The sequence below is a fragment of the Ranitomeya variabilis genome, chromosome 4, assembly GCF_051348905.1.
Source record: "Ranitomeya variabilis isolate aRanVar5 chromosome 4, aRanVar5.hap1, whole genome shotgun sequence".
Classification (NCBI taxonomy): Eukaryota; Metazoa; Chordata; class Amphibia; order Anura; family Dendrobatidae; genus Ranitomeya; species Ranitomeya variabilis.
Window position 1 is genome coordinate 316058048 of NC_135235.1, and position 26541 is coordinate 316084588.

Below are 26541 nucleotides of genomic sequence, written 5' to 3' on the forward strand. Positions count from 1 at the left end.
GCTAGACACTTGGCAAATGTCAAACGAAACCCCTGAAAGTAGATATTTTTATTTTTGCTTTGACTGGTTTTTGCAGCATGATTTCTATTTGAAACTCCTGCTATTTTGTTGTACATATTTAATAACTTTCATTAACTCTTTGTGAATGAGTAGAAAAAAACAGCAATTTTGACAGAGATTTTTTTACATTTTCAATTTGACTCCATTCATCAGGTTCATTCAAACCCTGTGTTTGTGAGACAGGTGATGGTTGCACATAAAAGACAATGTGCATGCATAATGTTACATCAAGTTTTATTTGTTATTAAATGCAAATAATTGGAGCAAAAAAGGAGACAACAATTTAGAGAAAATATTTTAATGATTGTTAACTTTCAATGTGAAAACATTTGTCCCAAAATGTGCTGAAACTTAGATGTCAGTATCGCATGTGCATTTCAGACTTTAAAACTATGATTACCTACCTTTTAAGCTTTTGTTTATTAAGTATTTTTATGGTCTATTGATGAATGAGGTAATCAAATATGAAATTAGACTTACCGGCAATTCAGTTTATAGAAATCTCCCAGAACAGCCCCATAGGATGTGGAGTCTCCGCCCTAATAGGGAAAGAGAACACAAAGAGTTGAAATAGTCCCGCCCCATTGACCGCCCGCAGTATTTTTATAGTGCCAAGACAGCTAACATATGCACATAAAAACTATTTCACGGTCCTAGAGTTCCGTTTATAGACGACAATTTCAGATTCACCCCAAAGACTCCCAGGTAGTGGTAACTTTGGGATCAGGTTTTTTAAGGCCCATTGCTAAGTTTGGTTTGATCCCCATCTAATCAATAATTGACTGAGAATCTGTATAGTTTCATGAAAAGGTGATGTCAAAAGTGGGATTTGAACCCACGCCTCCAAGAGAGACTGCGACCTGAACGCAGCGCCTGACTTCTTGTGGATTCTGTGCCTTAACTCTTTCCAAGTTAGTCAGCAGAAATATGACCAGTAATTGTCATTGAAAATTATTTTAAAATATTTAATATTACAGTTTTTATTTCAATACATTTGTTTAAACTATTAGTTATCAAGCCTATTTTGAGCTAAATGGCCAAGCCCCATTTTAAAAAAATATGACTTTTATCACTGTATGCAGTAATAACTCTGGAATGCTTCTACATATCCCCGTAATTCTGAAAGTGTTTTTTGTGACACATTGTACTTTACATTAACTGTAAATTTAGGTCAATATATTTTTAGTTTTTTTCTGTGAAAATATCTAAATTTTGTTTAAAATTTTGAAATATTAGTCATTTTTATTCTTTGACTGCTTATATCCTTAAACCAACTTGTTGCACCACACAAAAATGTAAATAAATAGCATTTTTCATATGTGTACTTTTTGTCAGCATTCACTTTCAAACCTCCTTTTATTTTGTTAGGATGTTAGAAATGTTAGATTTCTCACAAAATGCGGTGATGCACCATATTTCTTCAGAATCTACTGTTTGGCCACACAGCAGGGCTTTGAAAATAAGAGCGCTATTTGGATTTTGGAATGCAGATTTTGCAAGAATAGTTTGCAGGTAAAATTTGCAGAGTACCAAAAGTACCAAAACAGCAGAAACCCCCCCAAAGTGACCCCATTTTAGAAATTACTTCTCACAATGAATTCATATACACCACAGCATTTCATAGTCAAACATACATGGTTGAAATCATTCAGCTAGTGTCTGATACATGCTTTCTTTATCAGCTATCAGGTTCCCTTTAAATCCTCTTACAGCTAAGTGAAATGGAAATAAACAAAACAGAGGAAAAATTACAAAAAAATAATAATTTGCTCAAATGGAAAAGTTCCCATTTCTCATCTTTTTAACATTTTATTTTCTGTAGATAGTTAAGATTTTTAGGCCTTTTACATTTTCTTTAAATAATCAGTCCACGTGCTTTGTTTATTTTCTCCTTAAAATGTAAAGAATCAAGAAAAATGATGTTGCCGAAACCCGGGATCGAACCAGGGACCTTTAGATCTTCAGTCTAACGCTCTCCCATCTGAGCTATTTCGGCCAAACACAAAAAACTTTAGGAGTGCTAGACACTTGGCAAATGTCAAGCGAAACCCCTGAAAGTAGATATTTTTATTTTTGCTTTGACTGGTTTTTGCAGCATGAATTCTATTTGAAACTCCTGCTATTTTGTTGTACATATTTAATAACTTTCATTAACACTCTTTGTGAATGAGTAGAAAAAAACAGCAATTTTGACAGAGATTTTTTTACATTTTCAATTTGACTCCATTCATCAGGTTCATTCAAACCCTGTGTTTGTGAGACAGGTGATGGTTGCACATAAAAGACAATGTGCATGCATAATGTTACATCAAGTTTTATTTGTTATTAAATGCAAATAATTGGAGCAAAAAAGGAGACAACAATTTAGAGAAAATATTTTAATGATTGTTAACTTTCAATGTGAAAACATTTGTCCCAAAATGTGCTGAAACTTAGATGTCATCTCACCTACTGTATTCTCACCCATCCCTTGTAGATTGTGAGCCCTCGCGGGCAGGGTCCTCACTCCTCCTGTACCAGTTATGACTTGTATTGTTCAAGATTATTATACTTGTTTTTATTATGTATACCCCTCCTCACTTGTAAAGAGCCATGGAATAAATGGCGCTATAACAATAAATAATAATAATAATAATAATAATGTCAGTATCGCATGTGCATTTCAGACTTTAAAACTATGATTACCTACCTTTTAAGCTTTTGTTTATTAAGTATTTTTATAGTCTATTGATGAATGAGGTAATCAAATATGAAATTAGACTTACCGGCAATTCAGTTTATAGAAATCTCCCAGAACAGCCCCATAGGATGTGGAGTCTCCGCCCTAATAGGGAAAGAGAACACAAAGAGTTGAAATAGTCCCGCCCCATTGACCGCCCGCAGTATTTTTATAGTGCCAAGACAGCTAACATATGCACATAAAAACGATTTCACGGTCCTAGAGTTCCGTTTATAGACGACAATTTCAGATTCACCCCAAAGACTCCCAGGTAGTGGTAACTTTGGGATCAGGTTTTTTAAGGCCCATTGCTAAGTTTGGTTTGATCCCCATCTAATCAATAATTGACTGAGAATCTGTATAGTTTCATGAAAAGGTGATGTCAAAAGTGGGATTTGAACCCACGCCTCCAAGAGAGACTGCGACCTGAACGCAGCGCCTGACTTCTTGTGGATTCTGTGCCTTAACTCTTTCCAAGTTAGTCAGCAGAAATATGACCAGTAATTGTCATTGAAAATTATTTTAAAATATTTAATATTACAGTTTTTATTTCAATACATTTGTTTAAACTATTAGTTATCAAGCCTATTTTGAGCTAAATGGCCAAGCCCCATTTTAAAAAAATATGACTTTTATCACTGTATGCAGTAATAACTCTGGAATGCTTCTACATATCCCCGTAATTCTGAAAGTGTTTTTTGTGACACATTGTACTTTACATTAACTGTAAATTTAGGTCAATATATTTTTAGTTTTTTTCTGTGAAAATATCTAAATTTTGCTTAAAATTTTGAAATATTAGTCATTTTCATTCTTTGACTGCTTATATCCTTAAACCAACTTGTTGCACCACACAAAAATGTAAATAAATAGCATTTTTCATATGTGTACTTTTTGTCAGCATTCACTTTCAAACCTCCTTTTATTTTGTTAGGATGTTAGAAATGTTAGATTTCTCACAAAATGCGGTGATGCACCATATTTCTTCAGAATCTACTGTTTGGCCACACAGCAGGGCTTTGAAAATAAGAGCGCTATTTGGATTTTGGAATGCAGATTTTGCAAGAATAGTTTGCAGGTAAAATTTGCAGAGTACCAAAAGTACCAAAACAGCAGAAACCCCCCCAAAGTGACCCCATTTTAGAAATTACTTCTCACAATGAATTCATATACACCACAGCATTTCATAGTCAAACATACATGGTTGAAATCATTCAGCTAGTGTCTGATACATGCTTTCTTTATCAGCTATCAGGTTCCCTTTAAATCCTCTTACAGCTAAGTGAAATGGAAATAAACAAAACAGAGGAAAAATTACAAAAAAATAATAATTTGCTCAAATGGAAAAGTTCCCATTTCTCATCTTTTTAACATTTTATTTTCTGTAGATAGTTAAGATTTTTAGGCCTTTTACATTTTCTTTAAATAATCAGTCCACGTGCTTTGTTTATTTTCTCCTTAAAATGTAAAGAATCAAGAAAAATGATGTTGCCGAAACCCGGGATCGAACCAGGGACCTTTAGATCTTCAGTCTAACGCTCTCCCATCTGAGCTATTTCGGCCAAACACAAAAAACTTTAGGAGTGCTAGACACTTGGCAAATGTCAAGCAAAACCCCTGAAAGTAGATATTTTTATTTTTGCTTTGACTGGTTTTTGCAGCATGAATTCTATTTGAAACTCCTGCTATTTTGTTGTACATATTTAATAACTTTCATTAACACTCTTTGTGAATGAGTAGAAAAAAACAGCAATTTTGACAGAGATTTTTTTACATTTTCAATTTGACTCCATTCATCAGGTTCATTCAAACCCTGTGTTTGTGAGACAGGTGATGGTTGCACATAAAAGACAATGTGCATGCATAATGTTACATCAAGTTTTATTTGTTATTAAATGCAAATAATTGGAGCAAAAAAGGAGACAACAATTTAGAGAAAATATTTTAATGATTGTTAACTTTCAATGTGAAAACATTTGTCCCAAAATGTGCTGAAACTTAGATGTCATCTCACCTACTGTATTCTCACCCATCCCTTGTAGATTGTGAGCCCTCGCGGGCAGGGTCCTCACTCCTCCTGTACCAGTTATGACTTGTATTGTTCAAGATTATTATACTTGTTTTTATTATGTATACCCCTCCTCACTTGTAAAGAGCCATGGAATAAATGGCGCTATAACAATAAATAATAATAATAATAATAATAATGTCAGTATCGCATGTGCATTTCAGACTTTAAAACTATGATTACCTACCTTTTAAGCTTTTGTTTATTAAGTATTTTTATAGTCTATTGATGAATGAGGTAATCAAATATGAAATTAGACTTACCGGCAATTCAGTTTATAGAAATCTCCCAGAACAGCCCCATAGGATGTGGAGTCTCCGCCCTAATAGGGAAAGAGAACACAAAGAGTTGAAATAGTCCCGCCCCATTGACCGCCCGCAGTATTTTTATAGTGCCAAGACAGCTAACATATGCACATAAAAACGATTTCACGGTCCTAGAGTTCCGTTTATAGACGACAATTTCAGATTCACCCCAAAGACTCCCAGGTAGTGGTAACTTTGGGATCAGGTTTTTTAAGGCCCATTGCTAAGTTTGGTTTGATCCCCATCTAATCAATAATTGACTGAGAATCTGTATAGTTTCATGAAAAGGTGATGTCAAAAGTGGGATTTGAACCCACGCCTCCAAGAGAGACTGCGACCTGAACGCAGCGCCTGACTTCTTGTGGATTCTGTGCCTTAACTCTTTCCAAGTTAGTCAGCAGAAATATGACCAGTAATTGTCATTGAAAATTATTTTAAAATATTTAATATTACAGTTTTTATTTCAATACATTTGTTTAAACTATTAGTTATCAAGCCTATTTTGAGCTAAATGGCCAAGCCCCATTTTAAAAAAATATGACTTTTATCACTGTATGCAGTAATAACTCTGGAATGCTTCTACATATCCCCGTAATTCTGAAAGTGTTTTTTGTGACACATTGTACTTTACATTAACTGTAAATTTAGGTCAATATATTTTTAGTTTTTTTCTGTGAAAATATCTAAATTTTGCTTAAAATTTTGAAATATTAGTCATTTTCATTCTTTGACTGCTTATATCCTTAAACCAACTTGTTGCACCACACAAAAATGTAAATAAATAGCATTTTTCATATGTGTACTTTTTGTCAGCATTCACTTTCAAACCTCCTTTTATTTTGTTAGGATGTTAGAAATGTTAGATTTCTCACAAAATGCGGTGATGCACCATATTTCTTCAGAATCTACTGTTTGGCCACACAGCAGGGCTTTGAAAATAAGAGCGCTATTTGGATTTTGGAATGCAGATTTTGCAAGAATAGTTTGCAGGTAAAATTTGCAGAGTACCAAAAGTACCAAAACAGCAGAAACCCCCCCAAAGTGACCCCATTTTAGAAATTACTTCTCACAATGAATTCATATACACCACAGCATTTCATAGTCAAACATACATGGTTGAAATCATTCAGCTAGTGTCTGATACATGCTTTCTTTATCAGCTATCAGGTTCCCTTTAAATCCTCTTACAGCTAAGTGAAATGGAAATAAACAAAACAGAGGAAAAATTACAAAAAAATAATAATTTGCTCAAATGGAAAAGTTCCCATTTCTCATCTTTTTAACATTTTATTTTCTGTAGATAGTTAAGATTTTTAGGCCTTTTACATTTTCTTTAAATAATCAGTCCACGTGCTTTGTTTATTTTCTCCTTAAAATGTAAAGAATCAAGAAAAATGATGTTGCCGAAACCCGGGATCGAACCAGGGACCTTTAGATCTTCAGGCTAACGCTCTCCCATCTGAGCTATTTCGGCCAAACACAAACAACTTTAGGAGTGCTAGACACTTGGCAAATGTCAAGCGAAACCCCTGAAAGTAGATATTTTTATTTTTGCTTTGACTGGTTTTTGCAGCATGATTTCTATTTGAAACTCCTGCTATTTTGTTGTACATATTTAATAACTTTCATTAACTCTTTGTGAATGAGTAGAAAAAAACAGCAATTTTGACAGAGATTTTTTTACATTTTCAATTTGACTCCATTCATCAGGTTCATTCAAACCCTGTGTTTGTGAGACAGGTGATGGTTGAACATAAAAGACAATGTGCATGCATAATGTTACATCAAGTTTTATTTGTTATTAAATGCAAATAATTGGAGCAAAAAAGGAGACAACAATTTAGAGAAAATATTTTAATGATTGTTAACTTTCAATGTGAAAACATTTGTCCCAAAATGTGCTGAAACTTAGATGTCATCTCACCTACTGTATTCTCACCCATCCCTTGTAGATTGTGAGCCCTCGCGGGCAGGGTCCTCACTCCTCCTGTACCAGTTATGACTTGTATTGTTCAAGATTATTGTACTTGTTTTTATTATGTATACCCCTCCTCACTTGTAAAGAGCCATGGAATAAATGGCGCTATAACAATAAATAATAATAATAATAATAATAATAATGTCAGTATCGCATGTGCATTTCAGACTTTAAAACTATGATTACCTACCTTTTAAGCTTTTGTTTATTAAGTATTTTTATAGTCTATTGATGAATGAGGTAATCAAATATGAAATTAGACTTACCGGCAATTCAGTTTATAGAAATCTCCCAGAACAGCCCCATAGGATGTGGAGTCTCCGCCCTAATAGGGAAAGAGAACACAAAGAGTTGAAATAGTCCCGCCCCATTGACCGCCCGCAGTATTTTTATAGTGCCAAGACAGCTAACATATGCACATAAAAACGATTTCACGGTCCTAGAGTTCCGTTTATAGACGACAATTTCAGATTCACCCCAAAGACTCCCAGGTAGTGGTAACTTTGGGATCAGGTTTTTTAAGGCCCATTGCTAAGTTTGGTTTGATCCCCATCTAATCAATAATTGACTGAGAATCTGTATAGTTTCATGAAAAGGTGATGTCAAAAGTGGGATTTGAACCCACGCCTCCAAGAGAGACTGCGACCTGAACGCAGCGCCTGACTTCTTGTGGATTCTGTGCCTTAACTCTTTCCAAGTTAGTCAGCAGAAATATGACCAGTAATTGTCATTGAAAATTATTTTAAAATATTTAATATTACAGTTTTTATTTCAATACATTTGTTTAAACTATTAGTTATCAAGCCTATTTTGAGCTAAATGGCCAAGCCCCATTTTAAAAAAATATGACTTTTATCACTGTATGCAGTAATAACTCTGGAATGCTTCTACATATCCCCGTAATTCTGAAAGTGTTTTTTGTGACACATTGTACTTTACATTAACTGTAAATTTAGGTCAATATATTTTTAGTTTTTTTCTGTGAAAATATCTAAATTTTGCTTAAAATTTTGAAATATTAGTCATTTTCATTCTTTGACTGCTTATATCCTTAAACCAACTTGTTGCACCACACAAAAATGTAAATAAATAGCATTTTTCATATGTGTACTTTTTGTCAGCATTCACTTTCAAACCTCCTTTTATTTTGTTAGGATGTTAGAAATGTTAGATTTCTCACAAAATGCGGTGATGCACCATATTTCTTCAGAATCTACTGTTTGGCCACACAGCAGGGCTTTGAAAATAAGAGCGCTATTTGGATTTTGGAATGCAGATTTTGCAAGAATAGTTTGCAGGTAAAATTTGCAGAGTACCAAAAGTACCAAAACAGCAGAAACCCCCCCAAAGTGACCCCATTTTAGAAATTACTTCTCACAATGAATTCATATACACCACAGCATTTCATAGTCAAACATACATGGTTGAAATCATTCAGCTAGTGTCTGATACATGCTTTCTTTATCAGCTATCAGGTTCCCTTTAAATCCTCTTACAGCTAAGTGAAATGGAAATAAACAAAACAGAGGAAAAATTACAAAAAAATAATAATTTGCTCAAATGGAAAAGTTCCCATTTCTCATCTTTTTAACATTTTATTTTCTGTAGATAGTTAAGATTTTTAGGCCTTTTACATTTTCTTTAAATAATCAGTCCACGTGCTTTGTTTATTTTCTCCTTAAAATGTAAAGAATCAAGAAAAATGATGTTGCCGAAACCCGGGATCGAACCAGGGACCTTTAGATCTTCAGGCTAACGCTCTCCCATCTGAGCTATTTCGGCCAAACACAAACAACTTTAGGAGTGCTAGACACTTGGCAAATGTCAAGCGAAACCCCTGAAAGTAGATATTTTTATTTTTGCTTTGACTGGTTTTTGCAGCATGATTTCTATTTGAAACTCCTGCTATTTTGTTGTACATATTTAATAACTTTCATTAACTCTTTGTGAATGAGTAGAAAAAAACAGCAATTTTGACAGAGATTTTTTTACATTTTCAATTTGACTCCATTCATCAGGTTCATTCAAACCCTGTGTTTGTGAGACAGGTGATGGTTGAACATAAAAGACAATGTGCATGCATAATGTTACATCAAGTTTTATTTGTTATTAAATGCAAATAATTGGAGCAAAAAAGGAGACAACAATTTAGAGAAAATATTTTAATGATTGTTAACTTTCAATGTGAAAACATTTGTCCCAAAATGTGCTGAAACTTAGATGTCATCTCACCTACTGTATTCTCACCCATCCCTTGTAGATTGTGAGCCCTCGCGGGCAGGGTCCTCACTCCTCCTGTACCAGTTATGACTTGTATTGTTCAAGATTATTGTACTTGTTTTTATTATGTATACCCCTCCTCACTTGTAAAGAGCCATGGAATAAATGGCGCTATAACAATAAATAATAATAATAATAATAATAATAATGTCAGTATCGCATGTGCATTTCAGACTTTAAAACTATGATTACCTACCTTTTAAGCTTTTGTTTATTAAGTATTTTTATAGTCTATTGATGAATGAGGTAATCAAATATGAAATTAGACTTACCGGCAATTCAGTTTATAGAAATCTCCCAGAACAGCCCCATAGGATGTGGAGTCTCCGCCCTAATAGGGAAAGAGAACACAAAGAGTTGAAATAGTCCCGCCCCATTGACCGCCCGCAGTATTTTTATAGTGCCAAGACAGCTAACATATGCACATAAAAACGATTTCATGGTCCTAGAGTTCCGTTTATAGACGACAATTTCAGATTCACCCCAAAGACTCCCAGGTAGTGGTAACTTTGGGATCAGGTTTTTTAAGGCCCATTGCTAAGTTTGGTTTGATCCCCATCTAATCAATAATTGACTGAGAATCTGTATAGTTTCATGAAAAGGTGATGTCAAAAGTGGGATTTGAACCCACGCCTCCAAGAGAGACTGCGACCTGAACGCAGCGCCTGACTTCTTGTGGATTCTGTGCCTTAACTCTTTCCAAGTTAGTCAGCAGAAATATGACCAGTAATTGTCATTGAAAATTATTTTAAAATATTTAATATTACAGTTTTTATTTCAATACATTTGTTTAAACTATTAGTTATCAAGCCTATTTTGAGCTAAATGGCCAAGCCCCATTTTAAAAAAATATGACTTTTATCACTGTATGCAGTAATAACTCTGGAATGCTTCTACATATCCCCGTAATTCTGAAAGTGTTTTTTGTGACACATTGTACTTTACATTAACTGTAAATTTAGGTCAATATATTTTTAGTTTTTTTCTGTGAAAATATCTAAATTTTGTTTAACATTTTGAAATATTAGTCATTTTTATTCTTTGACTGCTTATATCCTTAAACCAACTTGTTGCACCACACAAAAATGTAAATAAATAGCATTTTTCATATGTGTACTTTTTGTCAGCATTCACTTTCAAACCTCCTTTTATTTTGTTAGGATGTTAGAAATGTTAGATTTCTCACAAAATGCGGTGATGCACCATATTTCTTCAGAATCTACTGTTTGGCCACACAGCAGGGCTTTGAAAATAAGAGCGCTATTTGGATTTTGGAATGCAGATTTTGCAAGAATAGTTTGCAGGTAAAATTTGCAGAGTACCAAAAGTACAAAAACAGCAGAAACCCCCCCAAAGTGACCCCATTTTAGAAATTACTTCTCACAATGAATACATATACACCACAGCATTTCATAGTCAAACATACATGGTTGAAATCATTCAGCTAGTGTCTGATACATGCTTTCTTTATCAGCTATCAGGTTCCCTTTAAATCCTCTTACAGCTAAGTGAAATGGAAATAAACAAAACAGAGGAAAAATTACAAAAAAATAATAATTTGCTCAAATGGAAAAGTTCCCATTTCTCATCTTTTTAACATTTTATTTTCTGTAGATAGTTAAGATTTTTAGGCCTTTTACATTTTGTTTAAATAATCAGTCCACGTGCTTTGTTTATTTTCTCCTTAAAATGTAAAGAATCAAGAAAAATGATGTTGCCGAAATCCGGGATCGAACCAGGGACCTTTAGATCTTCAGTCTAACGCTCTCCCATCTGAGCTATTTCGGCCAAACACAAAAAACTTTAGGAGTGCTAGACACTTGGCAAATGTCAAGCGAAACCCCTGAAAGTAGATATTTTTATTTTTGCTTTGACTGATTTTTGCAGCATGATTTCTATTTGAAACTCCTGCTATTTTGTTGTACTTTTTTAATAACTTTCATTAACACTCTTTGTGAATGAGTAGAAAAAAACAGCAATTTTGACAGAGATTTTTTTACATTTTCAATTTGACTCCATTCATCAGGTTCATTCAAACCCTGTGTTTGTGAGACAGGTGATGGTTGCACATAAAAGACAATGTGCATGCATAATGTTACATCAAGTTTTATTTGTTATTAAATGCAAATAATTGGAGCAAAAAAGGAGACAACAATTTAGAGAAAATATTTTAATGATTGTTAACTTTCAATGTGAAAACATTTGTCCCAAAATGTGCTGAAACTTAGATGTCAGTATCGCATGTGCATTTCAGACTTTAAAACTATGATTACCTACCTTTTAAGCTTTTGTTTATTAAGTATTTTTATGGTCTATTGATGAATGAGGTAATCAAATATGAAATTAGACTTACCGGCAATTCAGTTTATAGAAATCTCCCAGAACAGCCCCATAGGATGTGGAGTCTCCGCCCTAATAGGGAAAGAGAACACAAAGAGTTGAAATAGTCCCGCCCCATTGACCGCCCGCAGTATTTTTATAGTGCCAAGACAGCTAACATATGCACATAAAAACTATTTCACGGTCCTAGAGTTCCGTTTATAGACGACAACTTCAGATTCACCCCAAAGACTTCCAGGTAGTGGTAACTTTGGGATCGGATTTTTTAAGGCCCATTGCTAAGTTTGGTTTGATCCCCATCTAATTAATAATTGACTGAGAATCTGTATAGTTTCATGAAAAGGTGATGTCAAAAGTGGGATTTGAACCCACGCCTCCAAGAGAGACTGCGACCTGAACGCAGCGCCTGACTTCTTGTGGATTCTGTGCCTTAACTCTTTCCAAGTTAGTCAGCAGAAATATGACCAGTAATTGTCATTGAAAATTATTTTAAAATATTTAATATTACAGTTTTTATTTCAATACATTTGTTTAAACTATTAGTTATCAAGCCTATTTTGAGCTAAATGGCCAAGCCCCATTTTAAAAAAATATGACTTTTATCACTGTATGCAGTAATAACTCTGGAATGCTTCTACATATCCCCGTAATTCTGAAAGTGTTTTTTGTGACACATTGTACTTTACATTAACTGTAAATTTAGGTCAATATATTTTTAGTTTTTTTCTGTGAAAATATCTACATTTTGTTTAAAATTTTGAAATATTAGTCATTTTTATTCTTTTACTGCTTATATCCTTAAACCAACTTGTTGCACCACACAAAAATGTAAATAAATAGCATTTTTCATATGTGTACTTTTTGTCAGCATTCACTTTCAAACCTCCTTTTATTTTGTTAGGATGTTAGAAATGTTAGATTTCTCACAAAATGCGGAGATGCACCATATTTCTTCAGAATCTACTGTTTGGCCACACAGCAGGGCTTTGAAAATAAGAGTGCTATTTGGATTTTGGAATGCAGATTTTGCAAGAATAGTTTGCAGGTAAAATTTGCAGAGTACCAAAAGTACCAAAACAGCAGAACCCCCCCCAAAGTGACCCCATTTTAGAAATTACTTCTCACAATGAATTCATATACACCACAGCATTTCATAGTCAAACATACATGGTTGAAATCATTCAGCTAGTGTCTGATACATGCTTTCTTTATCAGCTATCAGGTTCCCTTTAAATCCTCTTACAGCTAAGTGAAATGGAAATAAACAAAACAGAGGAAAAATTACAAAAAAATAATAATTTGCTCAAATGGAAAAGTTCCCATTTCTCATCTTTTTAACATTTTATTTTCTGTAGATAGTTAAGATTTTTAGGCCTTTTACATTTTGTTTAAATAATCAGTCCACGTGCTTTGTTTATTTTCTCCTTAAAATGTAAAGAATCAAGAAAAATGATGTTGCCGAAACCCGGGATCGAACCAGGGACCTTTAGATTTTCAGTCTAACGCTCTCCCATCTGAGCTATTTCGGCCAAACACAAAAAACTTTAGGAGTGCTAGACACTTGGCAAATGTCAAGCGAAACCCCTGAAAGTAGATATTTTTATTTTTGCTTTGACTGGTTTTTGCAGCATGATTTCTATTTGAAACTCCTGCTATTTTGTTGTACATATTTAATAACTTTCATTAACACTCTTTGTGAATGAGTAGAAAAAAACAGCAATTTTGACAGAGATTTTTTTACATTTTCAATTTGACTCCATTCATCAGGTTCATTCAAACCCTGTGTTTGTGAGACAGGTGATGGTTGCACATAAAAGACAATGTGCATGCATAATGTTACATCAAGTTTTATTTGTTATTAAATGCAAATAATTGGAGCAAAAAAGGAGACAACAATTTAGAGAAAATATTTTAATGATTGTTAACTTTCAATGTGAAAACATTTGTCCCAAAATGTGCTGAAACTTAGATGTCAGTATCGCATGTGCATTTCAGACTTTAAAACTATGATTACCTACTTTTTAAGCTTTTGTTTATTAAGTATTTTCATGGTCTATTGATGAATGAGGTAATCAAATATGAAATTAGACTTACCGGCAATTCAGTTTATAGAGATCTCCCAGAACAGCCCCATAGGATGTGGAGTCTCCGCCCTAATAGGGAAAGAGAACACAAAGAGTTGAAATAGTCCCGCCCCATTGACCGCCCGCAGTATTTTTATAGTGCCAAGACAGCTAACATATGCACATAAAAACTATCTCACGGTCCTAGAGTTCCGTTTAGGCTAGGTTCACATTTCGTTTTTGGGTGATCGCTAACGGACAGCGTTGCACGGCGAAAATGTCGCAATTAACGCCGTGCAACGGGTCCGTTAGCGCACCCATTGACAGCAATGTTCTTTTTGCCTGAAGCGCATCGCTAGCGCGTGCCTTTTTCGGCTCGCGCTAGCGTTGTGCCGTTCTTTTGTAGCGCGCCTCGGACGCTGCTTGCAGCATCCGCGGCGCGCCCGAGGTCCGTTCCCCGCTCTCGCAGATCGGGGATCTGAGCGGGGACGTTAACGCGAACCCCAAACGCGACCCCTAAAAATACATTGCGTTAGCGCAATCCGCTAGCGCTATCGCTAAACGGATTGCCCTAACGCAATGTGAACCTAGCCTTATAGACGACAATTTCAGATTCACCCCAAAGACTCCCAGGTACCACTACCTGGGAGTCTTTGGGGTGAATCTGAAATTGTCGTTACTAACTTTGGGATCAGGTTTTTTAAGGCCCATTGCTAAGTTTGGTTTGATCCCCATCTAATCAATAATTGACTAAGAATCTGTATAGTTTCATGAAAAGGTGATGTCAGAAGTGGGATTTGAACCCACGCCTCCAAGAGAGACTGCGACCTGAACGCAGCGCCTTAGACCGCTCGGCCATCCTGACTTCTTGTGGATTCTGTGCCTTAACTCTTTCCAAGTTAGTCAGCAGAAATATGACCAGTAATTGTCATTGAAAATTATTTTAAAATATTTAATATTACAGTTTTTATTTCAATACATTTGTTTAAACTATTAGTTATCAAGCCTATTTTGAGCTAAATGGCCAAGCCCCATTTTAAAAAAATATGACTTTTATCACTGTATGCAGTAATAACTCTGGAATGCTTCTACATATCCCCGTAATTCTGAAAGTGTTTTTTGTGACACATTGTACTTTACATTAACTGTAAATTTAGGTCAATATATTTTTAGTTTTTTTCTGTGAAAATATCTAAATTTTGTTTAAAATTTTGAAATATTAGTCATTTTTATTCTTTGACTGCTTATATCCTTAAACCAACTTGTTGCACCACACAAAAATGTAAATAAATAGCATTTTTCATATGTGTACTTTTTGTCAGCATTCACTTTCAAACCTCCTTTTATTTTGTTAGGATGTTAGAAATGTTAGATTTCTCACAAAATGCGGTGATGCACCATATTTCTTCAGAATCTACTGTTTGGCCACACAGCAGGGCTTTGAAAATAAGAGCGCTATTTGGATTTTGGAATGCAGATTTTGCAAGAATAGTTTGCAGGTAGAATTTGCAGAGTACCAAAAGTACCAAAACAGCAGAAACCCCCCCCAAAGTGACCCCATTTTAGAAATTACTTCTCACAATGAATTCATATACACCACAGCATTTCATAGTCAAACATACATGGTTGAAATCATTCAGCTAGTGTCTGATACATGCTTTCTTTATCAGCTATCAGGTTCCCTTTAAATCCTCTTACAGCTAAGTGAAATGGAAATAAACAAAACAGAGGAAAAATTACAAAAAAATAATAATTTGCTCAAATGGAAAAGTTCCCATTTCTCATCTTTTTAACATTTTATTTTCTGTAGATAGTTAAGATTTTTAGGCCTTTTACATTTTCTTTAAATAATCAGTCCACGTGCTTTGTTTATTTTCTCCTTAAAATGTAAAGAATCAAGAAAAATGATGTTGCCGAAACCCGGGATCGAACCAGGGACCTTTAGATCTTCAGGCTAACGCTCTCCCATCTGAGCTATTTCGGCCAAACACAAACAACTTTAGGAGTGCTAGACACTTGGCAAATGTCAAGCGAAACCCCTGAAAGTAGATATTTTTATTTTTGCTTTGACTGGTTTTTGCAGCATGATTTCTATTTGAAACTCCTGCTATTTTGTTGTACATATTTAATAACTTTCATTAACTCTTTGTGAATGAGTAGAAAAAAACAGCAATTTTGACAGAGATTTTTTTACATTTTCAATTTGACTCCATTCATCAGGTTCATTCAAACCCTGTGTTTGTGAGACAGGTGATGGTTGAACATAAAAGACAATGTGCATGCATAATGTTACATCAAGTTTTATTTGTTATTAAATGCAAATAATTGGAGCAAAAAAGGAGACAACAATTTAGAGAAAATATTTTAATGATTGTTAACTTTCAATGTGAAAACATTTGTCCCAAAATGTGCTGAAACTTAGATGTCATCTCACCTACTGTATTCTCACCCATCCCTTGTAGATTGTGAGCCCTCGCGGGCAGGGTCCTCACTCCTCCTGTACCAGTTATGACTTGTATTGTTCAAGATTATTGTACTTGTTTTTATTATGTATACCCCTCCTCACTTGTAAAGAGCCATGGAATAAATGGCGCTATAACAATAAATAATAATAATAATAATAATAATGTCAGTATCGCATGTGCATTTCAGACTTTAAAACTATGATTACCTACCTTTTAAGCTTTTGTTTATTAAGTATTTTTATAGTCTATTGATGAATGAGGTAATCAAATATGAAATTAGACTTACCGGCAATTCAGTTTATAGAAATCTCCCAGAACAGCCCCATAGGATGTGGAGTCTCCGCCCTAATAGGGAAAGAGAACACAAAGAGTTGAAATAGTCCCGCCCCATTGACCGCCCGCAGTATTTTTATAGTGCCAAGACAGCTAACATATGCACATAAAAACGATTTCATGGTCCTAGAGTTCCGTTTATAGACGACAATTTCAGATTCACCCCAAAGACTCCCAGGTAGTGGTAACTTTGGGATCAGGTTTTTTAAGGCCCATTGCTAAGTTTGGTTTGATCCCCATCTAATCAATAATTGACTGAGAATCTGTATAGTTTCATGAAAAGGTGATGTCAAAAGTGGGATTTGAACCCACGCCTCCAAGAGAGACTGCGACCTGAACGCAGCGCCTGACTTCTTGTGGATTCTGTGCCTTAACTCTTTGCAAGTTAGTCAGCAGAAATATGACCAGTAATTGTCATTGAAAATTATTTTAAAATATTTAATATTACAGTTTTTATTTCAATACATTTGTTTAAACTATTAGTTATCAAGCCTATTTTGAGCTAAATGGCCAAGCCCCATTTTAAAAAAATATGACTTTTATCACTGTATGCAGTAATAACTCTGGAATGCTTCTACATATCCCCGTAATTCTGAAAGTGTTTTTTGTGACACATTGTACTTTACATTAACTGTAAATTTAGGTCAATATATTTTTAGTTTTTTTCTGTGAAAATATCTAAATTTTGTTTAAAATTTTGAAATATTAGTCATTTTTATTCTTTGACTGCTTATATCCTTAAACCAACTTGTTGCACCACACAAAAATGTAAATAAATAGCATTTTTCATATGTGTACTTTTTGTCAGCATTCACTTTCAAACCTCCTTTTATTTTGTTAGGATGTTAGAAATGTTAGATTTCTCACAAAATGCGGTGATGCACCATATTTCTTCAGAATCTACTGTTTGGCCACACAGCAGGGCTTTGAAAATAAGAGCGCTATTTGGATTTTGGAATGCAGATTTTGCAAGAATAGTTTGCAGGTAAAATTTGCAGAGTACCAAAAGTACCAAAACAGCAGAAACCCCCCCAAAGTGACCCCATTTTAGAAATTACTTCTCACAATGAATTCATATACACCACAGCATTTCATAGTCAAACATACATGGTTGAAATCATTCAGCTAGTGTCTGATACATGCTTTCTTTATCAGCTATCAGGTTCCCTTTAAATCCTCTTACAGCTAAGTGAAATGGAAATAAACAAACCAGAGGAAAAATTACAAAAAAATAATAATTTGCTCAAATGGAAAAGTTCCCATTTCTCATCTTTTTAACATTTTATTTTCTGTAGATAGTTAAGATTTTTAGGCCTTTTACATTTTCTTTAAATAATCAGTCCACGTGCTTTGTTTATTTTCTCCTTAAAATGTAAAGAATCAAGAAAAATGATGTTGCCGAAACCCGGGATCGAACCAGGGACCTTTAGATCTTCAGGCTAACGCTCTCCCATCTGAGCTATTTCGGCCAAACACAAACAACTTTAGGAGTGCTAGACACTTGGCAAATGTCAAGCGAAACCCCTGAAAGTAGATATTTTTATTTTTGCTTTGACTGGTTTTTGCAGCATGATTTCTATTTGAAACTCCTGCTATTTTGTTGTACATATTTAATAACTTTCATTAACTCTTTGTGAATGAGTAGAAAAAAACAGCAATTTTGACAGAGATTTTTTTACATTTTCAATTTGACTCCATTCATCAGGTTCATTCAAACCCTGTGTTTGTGAGACAGGTGATGGTTGAACATAAAAGACAATGTGCATGCATAATGTTACATCAAGTTTTATTTGTTATTAAATGCAAATAATTGGAGCAAAAAAGGAGACAACAATTTAGAGAAAATATTTTAATGATTGTTAACTTTCAATGTGAAAACATTTGTCCCAAAATGTGCTGAAACTTAGATGTCATCTCACCTACTGTATTCTCACCCATCCCTTGTAGATTGTGAGCCCTCGTGGGCAGGGTCCTCACTCCTCCTGTACCAGTTATGACTTGTATTGTTCAAGATTATTGTACTTGTTTTTATTATGTATACCCCTCCTCACTTGTAAAGAGCCATGGAATAAATGGCGCTATAACAATAAATAATAATAATAATAATAATAATGTCAGTATCGCATGTGCATTTCAGACTTTAAAACTATGATTACCTACCTTTTAAGCTTTTGTTTATTAAGTATTTTTATAGTCTATTGATGAATGAGGTAATCAAATATGAAATTAGACTTACCGGCAATTCAGTTTATAGAAATCTCCCAGAACAGCCCCATAGGATGTGGAGTCTCCGCCCTAATAGGGAAAGAGAACACAAAGAGTTGAAATAGTCCCGCCCCATTGACCGCCCGCAGTATTTTTATAGTGCCAAGACAGCTAACATATGCACATAAAAACGATTTCATGGTCCTAGAGTTCCGTTTATAGACGACAATTTCAGATTCACCCCAAAGACTCCCAGGTAGTGGTAACTTTGGGATCAGGTTTTTTAAGGCCCATTGCTAAGTTTGGTTTGATCCCCATCTAATCAATAATTGACTGAGAATCTGTATAATTTCATGAAAAGGTGATGTCAAAAGTGGGATTTGAACCCACGCCTCCAAGAGAGACTGCGACCTGAACGCAGCGCCTGACTTCTTGTGGATTCTGTGCCTTAACTCTTTCCAAGTTAGTCAGCAGAAATATGACCAGTAATTGTCATTGAAAATTATTTTAAAATATTTAATATTACAGTTTTTATTTCAATACATTTGTTTAAACTATTAGTTATCAAGCCTATTTTGAGCTAAATGGCCAAGCCCCATTTTAAAAAAATATGACTTTTATCACTGTATGCAGTAATAACTCTGGAATGCTTCTACATATCCCCGTAATTCTGAAAGTGTTTTTTGTGACACATTGTACTTTACATTAACTGTAAATTTAGGTCAATATATTTTTAGTTTTTTTCGGTGAAAATATCTAAATTTTGTTTAAAATTTTGAAATATTAGTCATTTTTATTCTTTGACTGCTTATATCCTTAAACCAACTTGTTGCACCACACAAAAATGTAAATAAATAGCATTTTTCATATGTGTACTTTTTGTCAGCATTCACTTTCAAACCTCCTTTTATTTTGTTAGGATGTTAGAAATGTTAGATTTCTCACAAAATGCGGTGATGCACCATATTTCTTCAGAATCTACTGTTTGGCCACACAGCAGGGCTTTGAAAATAAGAGCGCTATTTGGATTTTGGAATGCAGATTTTGCAAGAATAGTTTGCAGGTAAAATTTGCAGAGTACCAAAAGTACCAAAACAGCAGAAACCCCCCCAAAGTGACCCCATTTTAGAAATTACTTCTCACAATGAATTCATATACACCACAGCATTTCATAGTCAAACATACATGGTTGAAATCATTCAGCTAGTGTCTGATACATGCTTTCTTTATCAGCTATCAGGTTCCCTTTAAATCCTCTTACAGCTAAGTGAAATGGAAATAAACAAACCAGAGGAAAAATTACAAAAAAATAATAATTTGCTCAAATGGAAAAGTTCCCATTTCTCATCTTTTTAACATTTTATTTTCTGTAGATAGTTAAGATTTTTAGGCCTTTTACATTTTCTTTAAATAATCAGTCCACGTGCTTTGTTTATTTTCTCCTTAAAATGTAAAGAATCAAGAAAAATGATGTTGCCGAAACCCGGGATCGAACCAGGGACCTTTAGATCTTCAGGCTAACGCTCTCCCATCTGAGCTATTTCGGCCAAACACAAACAACTTTAGGAGTGCTAGACACTTGGCAAATGTCAAGCGAAACCCCTGAAAGTAGATATTTTTATTTTTGCTTTGACTGGTTTTTGCAGCATGATTTCTATTTGAAACTCCTGCTATTTTGTTGTACATATTTAATAACTTTCATTAACTCTTTGTGAATGAGTAGAAAAAAACAGCAATTTTGACAGAGATTTTTTTACATTTTCAATTTGACTCCATTCATCAGGTTCATTCAAACCCTGTGTTTGTGAGACAGGTGATGGTTGAACATAAAAGACAATGTGCATGCATAATGTTACATCAAGTTTTATTTGTTATTAAATGCAAATAATTGGAGCAAAAAAGGAGACAACAATTTAGAGAAAATATTTTAATGATTGTTAACTTTCAATGTGAAAACATTTGTCCCAAAATGTGCTGAAACTTAGATGTCATCTCACCTACTGTATTCTCACCCATCCCTTGTAGATTGTGAGCCCTCGTGGGCAGGGTCCTCACTCCTCCTGTACCAGTTATGACTTGTATTGTTCAAGATTATTGTACTTGTTTTTATTATGTATACCCCTCCTCACTTGTAAAGAGCCATGGAATAAATGGCGCTATAACAATAAATAATAATAATAATAATAATAATGTCAGTATCGCATGTGCATTTCAGACTTTAAAACTATGATTACCTACCTTTTAAGCTTTTGTTTATTAAGTATTTTTATAGTCTATTGATGAATGAGGTAATCAAATATGAAATTAGACTTACCGGCAATTCAGTTTATAGAAATCTCCCAGAACAGCCCCATAGGATGTGGAGTCTCCGCCCTAATAGGGAAAGAGAACACAAAGAGTTGAAATAGTCCCGCCCCATTGACCGCCCGCAGTATTTTTATAGTGCCAAGACAGCTAACATATGCACATAAAAACGATTTCATGGTCCTAGAGTTCCGTTTATAGACGACAATTTCAGATTCACCCCAAAGACTCCCAGGTAGTGGTAACTTTGGGATCAGGTTTTTTAAGGCCCATTGCTAAGTTTGGTTTGATCCCCATCTAATCAATAATTGACTGAGAATCTGTATAGTTTCATGAAAAGGTGATGTCAAAAGTGGGATTTGAACCCACGCCTCCAAGAGAGACTGCGACCTGAACGCAGCGCCTGACTTCTTGTGGATTCTGTGCCTTAACTCTTTCCAAGTTAGTCAGCAGAAATATGACCAGTAATTGTCATTGAAAATTATTTTAAAATATTTAATATTACAGTTTTTATTTCAATACATTTGTTTAAACTATTAGTTATCAAGCCTATTTTGAGCTAAATGGCCAAGCCCCATTTTAAAAAAATATGACTTTTATCACTGTATGCAGTAATAACTCTGGAATGCTTCTACATATCCCCGTAATTCTGAAAGTGTTTTTTGTGACACATTGTACTTTACATTAACTGTAAATTTAGGTCAATATATTTTTAGTTTTTTTCTGTGAAAATATCTAAATTTTGTTTAAAATTTTGAAATATTAGTCATTTTTATTCTTTGACTGCTTATATCCTTAAACCAACTTGTTGCACCACACAAAAATGTAAATAAATAGCATTTTTCATATGTGTACTTTTTGTCAGCATTCACTTTCAAACCTCCTTTTATTTTGTTAGGATGTTAGAAATGTTAGATTTCTCACAAAATGCGGTGATGCACCATATTTCTTCAGAATCTACTGTTTGGCCACACAGCAGGGCTTTGAAAATAAGAGCGCTATTTGGATTTTGGAATGCAGATTTTGCAAGAATAGTTTGCAGGTAAAATTTGCAGAGTACCAAAAGTACCAAAACAGCAGAAACCCCCCCAAAGTGACCCCATTTTAGAAATTACTTCTCACAATGAATTCATATACACCACAGCATTTCATAGTCAAACATACATGGTTGAAATCATTCAGCTAGTGTCTGATACATGCTTTCTTTATCAGCTATCAGGTTCCCTTTAAATCCTCTTACAGCTAAGTGAAATGGAAATAAACAAAACAGAGGAAAAATTACAAAAAAATAATAATTTGCTCAAATGGAAAAGTTCCCATTTCTCATCTTTTTAACATTTTATTTTCTGTAGATAGTTAAGATTTTTAGGCCTTTTACATTTTCTTTAAATAATCAGTCCACGTGCTTTGTTTATTTTCTCCTTAAAATGTAAAGAATCAAGAAAAATGATGTTGCCGAAACCCGGGATCGAACCAGGGACCTTTAGATCTTCAGGCTAACGCTCTCCCATCTGAGCTATTTCGGCCAAACACAAACAACTTTAGGAGTGCTAGACACTTGGCAAATGTCAAGCGAAACCCCTGAAAGTAGATATTTTTATTTTTGCTTTGACTGGTTTTTGCAGCATGATTTCTATTTGAAACTCCTGCTATTTTGTTGTACATATTTAATAACTTTCATTAACTCTTTGTGAATGAGTAGAAAAAAACAGCAATTTTGACAGAGATTTTTTTACATTTTCAATTTGACTCCATTCATCAGGTTCATTCAAACCCTGTGTTTGTGAGACAGGTGATGGTTGAACATAAAAGACAATGTGCATGCATAATGTTACATCAAGTTTTATTTGTTATTAAATGCAAATAATTGGAGCAAAAAAGGAGACAACAATTTAGAGAAAATATTTTAATGATTGTTAACTTTCAATGTGAAAACATTTGTCCCAAAATGTGCTGAAACTTAGATGTCATCTCACCTACTGTATTCTCACCCATCCCTTGTAGATTGTGAGCCCTCGTGGGCAGGGTCCTCACTCCTCCTGTACCAGTTATGACTTGTATTGTTCAAGATTATTGTACTTGTTTTTATTATGTATACCCCTCCTCACTTGTAAAGAGCCATGGAATAAATGGCGCTATAACAATAAATAATAATAATAATAATAATAATGTCAGTATCGCATGTGCATTTCAGACTTTAAAACTATGATTACCTACCTTTTAAGCTTTTGTTTATTAAGTATTTTTATAGTCTATTGATGAATGAGGTAATCAAATATGAAATTAGACTTACCGGCAATTCAGTTTATAGAAATCTCCCAGAACAGCCCCATAGGATGTGGAGTCTCCGCCCTAATAGGGAAAGAGAACACAAAGAGTTGAAATAGTCCCGCCCCATTGACCGCCCGCAGTATTTTTATAGTGCCAAGACAGCTAACATATGCACATAAAAACGATTTCATGGTCCTAGAGTTCCGTTTATAGACGACAATTTCAGATTCACCCCAAAGACTCCCAGGTAGTGGTAACTTTGGGATCAGGTTTTTTAAGGCCCATTGCTAAGTTTGGTTTGATCCCCATCTAATCAATAATTGACTGAGAATCTGTATAGTTTCATGAAAAGGTGATGTCAAAAGTGGGATTTGAACCCACGCCTCCAAGAGAGACTGCGACCTGAACGCAGCGCCTGACTTCTTGTGGATTCTGTGCCTTAACTCTTTCCAAGTTAGTCAGCAGAAATATGACCAGTAATTGTCATTGAAAATTATTTTAAAATATTTAATATTACAGTTTTTATTTCAATACATTTGTTTAAACTATTAGTTATCAAGCCTATTTTGAGCTAAATGGCCAAGCCCCATTTTAAAAAAATATGACTTTTATCACTGTATGCAGTAATAACTCTGGAATGCTTCTACATATCCCCGTAATTCTGAAAGTGTTTTTTGTGACACATTGTACTTTACATTAACTGTAAATTTAGGTCAATATATTTTTAGTTTTTTTCTGTGAAAATATCTAAATTTTGTTTAAAATTTTGAAATATTAGTCATTTTTATTCTTTGACTGCTTATATCCTTAAACCAACTTGTTGCACCACACAAAAATGTAAATAAATAGCATTTTTCATATGTGTACTTTTTGTCAGCATTCACTTTCAAACCTCCTTTTATTTTGTTAGGATGTTAGAAATGTTAGATTTCTCACAAAATGCGGTGATGCACCATATTTCTTCAGAATCTACTGTTTGGCCACACAGCAGGGCTTTGAAAATAAGAGCGCTATTTGGATTTTGGAATGCAGATTTTGCAAGAATAGTTTGCAGGTAAAATTTGCAGAGTACCAAAAGTACCAAAACAGCAGAAACCCCCCCAAAGTGACCCCATTTTAGAAATTACTTCTCACAATGAATTCATATACACCACAGCATTTCATAGTCAAACATACATGGTTGAAATCATTCAGCTAGTGTCTGATACATGCTTTCTTTATCAGCTATCAGGTTCCCTTTAAATCCTCTTACAGCTAAGTGAAATGGAAATAAACAAAACAGAGGAAAAATTACAAAAAAATAATAATTTGCTCAAATGGAAAAGTTCCCATTTCTCATCTTTTTAACATTTTATTTTCTGTAGATAGTTAAGATTTTTAGGCCTTTTACATTTTCTTTAAATAATCAGTCCACGTGCTTTGTTTATTTTCTCCTTAAAATGTAAAGAATCAAGAAAAATGATGTTGCCGAAACCCGGGATCGAACCAGGGACCTTTAGATCTTCAGGCTAACGCTCTCCCATCTGAGCTATTTCGGCCAAACACAAACAACTTTAGGAGTGCTAGACACTTGGCAAATGTCAAGCGAAACCCCTGAAAGTAGATATTTTTATTTTTGCTTTGACTGGTTTTTGCAGCATGATTTCTATTTGAAACTCCTGCTATTTTGTTGTACATATTTAATAACTTTCATTAACTCTTTGTGAATGAGTAGAAAAAAACAGCAATTTTGACAGAGATTTTTTTACATTTTCAATTTGACTCCATTCATCAGGTTCATTCAAACCCTGTGTTTGTGAGACAGGTGATGGTTGAACATAAAAGACAATGTGCATGCATAATGTTACATCAAGTTTTATTTGTTATTAAATGCAAATAATTGGAGCAAAAAAGGAGACAACAATTTAGAGAAAATATTTTAATGATTGTTAACTTTCAATGTGAAAACATTTGTCCCAAAATGTGCTGAAACTTAGATGTCAGTATCGCATGTGCATTTCAGACTTTAAAACTATGATTACCTGCTTTTTAAGCTTTTGTTTATTAAGTATTTTTATGGTCTATTGATGAATGAGGTAATCAAATATGAAATTAGACTTACCGGCAATTCAGTTTATAGAAATCTCCCAGAACAGCCCCATAGGATGTGGAGTCTCCGCCCTAATAGGGAAAGAGAACACAAAGAGTTGAAATAGTCCCGCCCCATTGACCGCCGGCAGTATTTTTATAGTGCCAAGACAGCTAACATATGCACATAAAAACTATTTCACGGTCCTAGAGTTCCGTTTATAGACGACAATTTCAGATTCACCCCAAAGACTCCCAGGTAGTGGTAACTTTGGGATCGGATTTTTTAAGGCCCATTGCTAAGTTTGGTTTGATCCCCATCTAATCAATAATTGACTGAGAATCTGTATAGTTTCATGAAAGGGTGATGTCAGAAGTGGGATTTGAACCCACGCCTCCAAGAGAGACTGCGACCTGAACGCAGCGCCTTAGACCACTCGGCCATCCTGACTTCTTGTGGATTCTGTGCCTTAACTCTTTCCAAGTTAGTCAGAAGAAATATGACCAGTAATTGTCATTGAAAATTATTTTAAAATATTTAATATTACAGTTTTTATTTCAATACATTTGTTTAAACTATTAGTTATCAAGCCTATTTTGAGCTAAATGGCCAAGCCCCATTTTAAAAAAATATGACATTTATCTCTGTATGCAGTAATAACTCTGGAATGCTTCTACATATCCCCGTAATTCTGAAAGTGTTTTTTGTGACACATTGTACTTTACATTAACTGTAAATTTAGGTCAATATATTTTTAGTTTTTTTCTGTGAAAATATCTAAAGTTTGTTTAAAATTTTGAAATATTAGTCATTTTTATTCTTTGACTGCTTATATCCTTAAACCAACTTGTCGCACCACACAAAAATGTAAATAAATAGCATTTTTCATATGTGTACTTTTTGTCAGCATTCACTTTCAAACCTCCTTTTATTTTGTTAGGATGTTAGAAATGTTAGATTTCTCACAAAATGCGGTGATGCACCATATTTCTTCAGAATCTACTGTTTGGCCACACAGCAGGGCTTTGAAAATAAGAGCGCTATTTGGATTTTGGAATGCAGATTTTGCAAGAATAGTTTGC

The 26541-nt window shown here is 34.3% G+C and overlaps 13 non-coding genes across 13 annotated transcripts; all 13 read right to left on the reverse strand.

The window, feature by feature from the left end:
- Positions 1 to 1983: 1983 nt before the first annotated feature.
- On the reverse strand, positions 1984 to 2056 carry TRNAF-GAA (transfer RNA phenylalanine (anticodon GAA)). The gene has a single exon. It is a non-coding gene; the product is annotated as a tRNA-Phe (tRNA).
- Positions 2057 to 4268: 2212 nt separating this feature from the next.
- Positions 4269 to 4341, reverse strand: TRNAF-GAA (transfer RNA phenylalanine (anticodon GAA)). Its single transcript has one exon. It is a non-coding gene; the product is annotated as a tRNA-Phe (tRNA).
- A 2212-nt stretch (positions 4342 to 6553) lies between these two features.
- On the reverse strand, positions 6554 to 6626 carry TRNAF-GAA (transfer RNA phenylalanine (anticodon GAA)). Its single transcript has one exon. It is a non-coding gene; the product is annotated as a tRNA-Phe (tRNA).
- Positions 6627 to 8839: 2213 nt separating this feature from the next.
- Positions 8840 to 8912, reverse strand: TRNAF-GAA (transfer RNA phenylalanine (anticodon GAA)). Its single transcript has one exon. It is a non-coding gene; the product is annotated as a tRNA-Phe (tRNA).
- Positions 8913 to 11125: 2213 nt separating this feature from the next.
- On the reverse strand, positions 11126 to 11198 carry TRNAF-GAA (transfer RNA phenylalanine (anticodon GAA)). The gene has a single exon. It is a non-coding gene; the product is annotated as a tRNA-Phe (tRNA).
- Positions 11199 to 13206: 2008 nt separating this feature from the next.
- TRNAF-GAA (transfer RNA phenylalanine (anticodon GAA)) lies at positions 13207 to 13279 on the reverse strand. The gene has a single exon. It is a non-coding gene; the product is annotated as a tRNA-Phe (tRNA).
- A 1316-nt stretch (positions 13280 to 14595) lies between these two features.
- On the reverse strand, positions 14596 to 14678 carry TRNAL-CAG (transfer RNA leucine (anticodon CAG)). The gene has a single exon. It is a non-coding gene; the product is annotated as a tRNA-Leu (tRNA).
- Positions 14679 to 15724: 1046 nt separating this feature from the next.
- Positions 15725 to 15797, reverse strand: TRNAF-GAA (transfer RNA phenylalanine (anticodon GAA)). Its single transcript has one exon. It is a non-coding gene; the product is annotated as a tRNA-Phe (tRNA).
- A 2210-nt stretch (positions 15798 to 18007) lies between these two features.
- TRNAF-GAA (transfer RNA phenylalanine (anticodon GAA)) lies at positions 18008 to 18080 on the reverse strand. Its single transcript has one exon. It is a non-coding gene; the product is annotated as a tRNA-Phe (tRNA).
- Positions 18081 to 20290: 2210 nt separating this feature from the next.
- Positions 20291 to 20363, reverse strand: TRNAF-GAA (transfer RNA phenylalanine (anticodon GAA)). The gene has a single exon. It is a non-coding gene; the product is annotated as a tRNA-Phe (tRNA).
- Positions 20364 to 22573: 2210 nt separating this feature from the next.
- On the reverse strand, positions 22574 to 22646 carry TRNAF-GAA (transfer RNA phenylalanine (anticodon GAA)). Its single transcript has one exon. It is a non-coding gene; the product is annotated as a tRNA-Phe (tRNA).
- Positions 22647 to 24856: 2210 nt separating this feature from the next.
- On the reverse strand, positions 24857 to 24929 carry TRNAF-GAA (transfer RNA phenylalanine (anticodon GAA)). The gene has a single exon. It is a non-coding gene; the product is annotated as a tRNA-Phe (tRNA).
- Positions 24930 to 25826: 897 nt separating this feature from the next.
- Positions 25827 to 25909, reverse strand: TRNAL-CAG (transfer RNA leucine (anticodon CAG)). The gene has a single exon. It is a non-coding gene; the product is annotated as a tRNA-Leu (tRNA).
- Between the last annotated feature and the right edge of the window lie 632 nt (positions 25910 to 26541).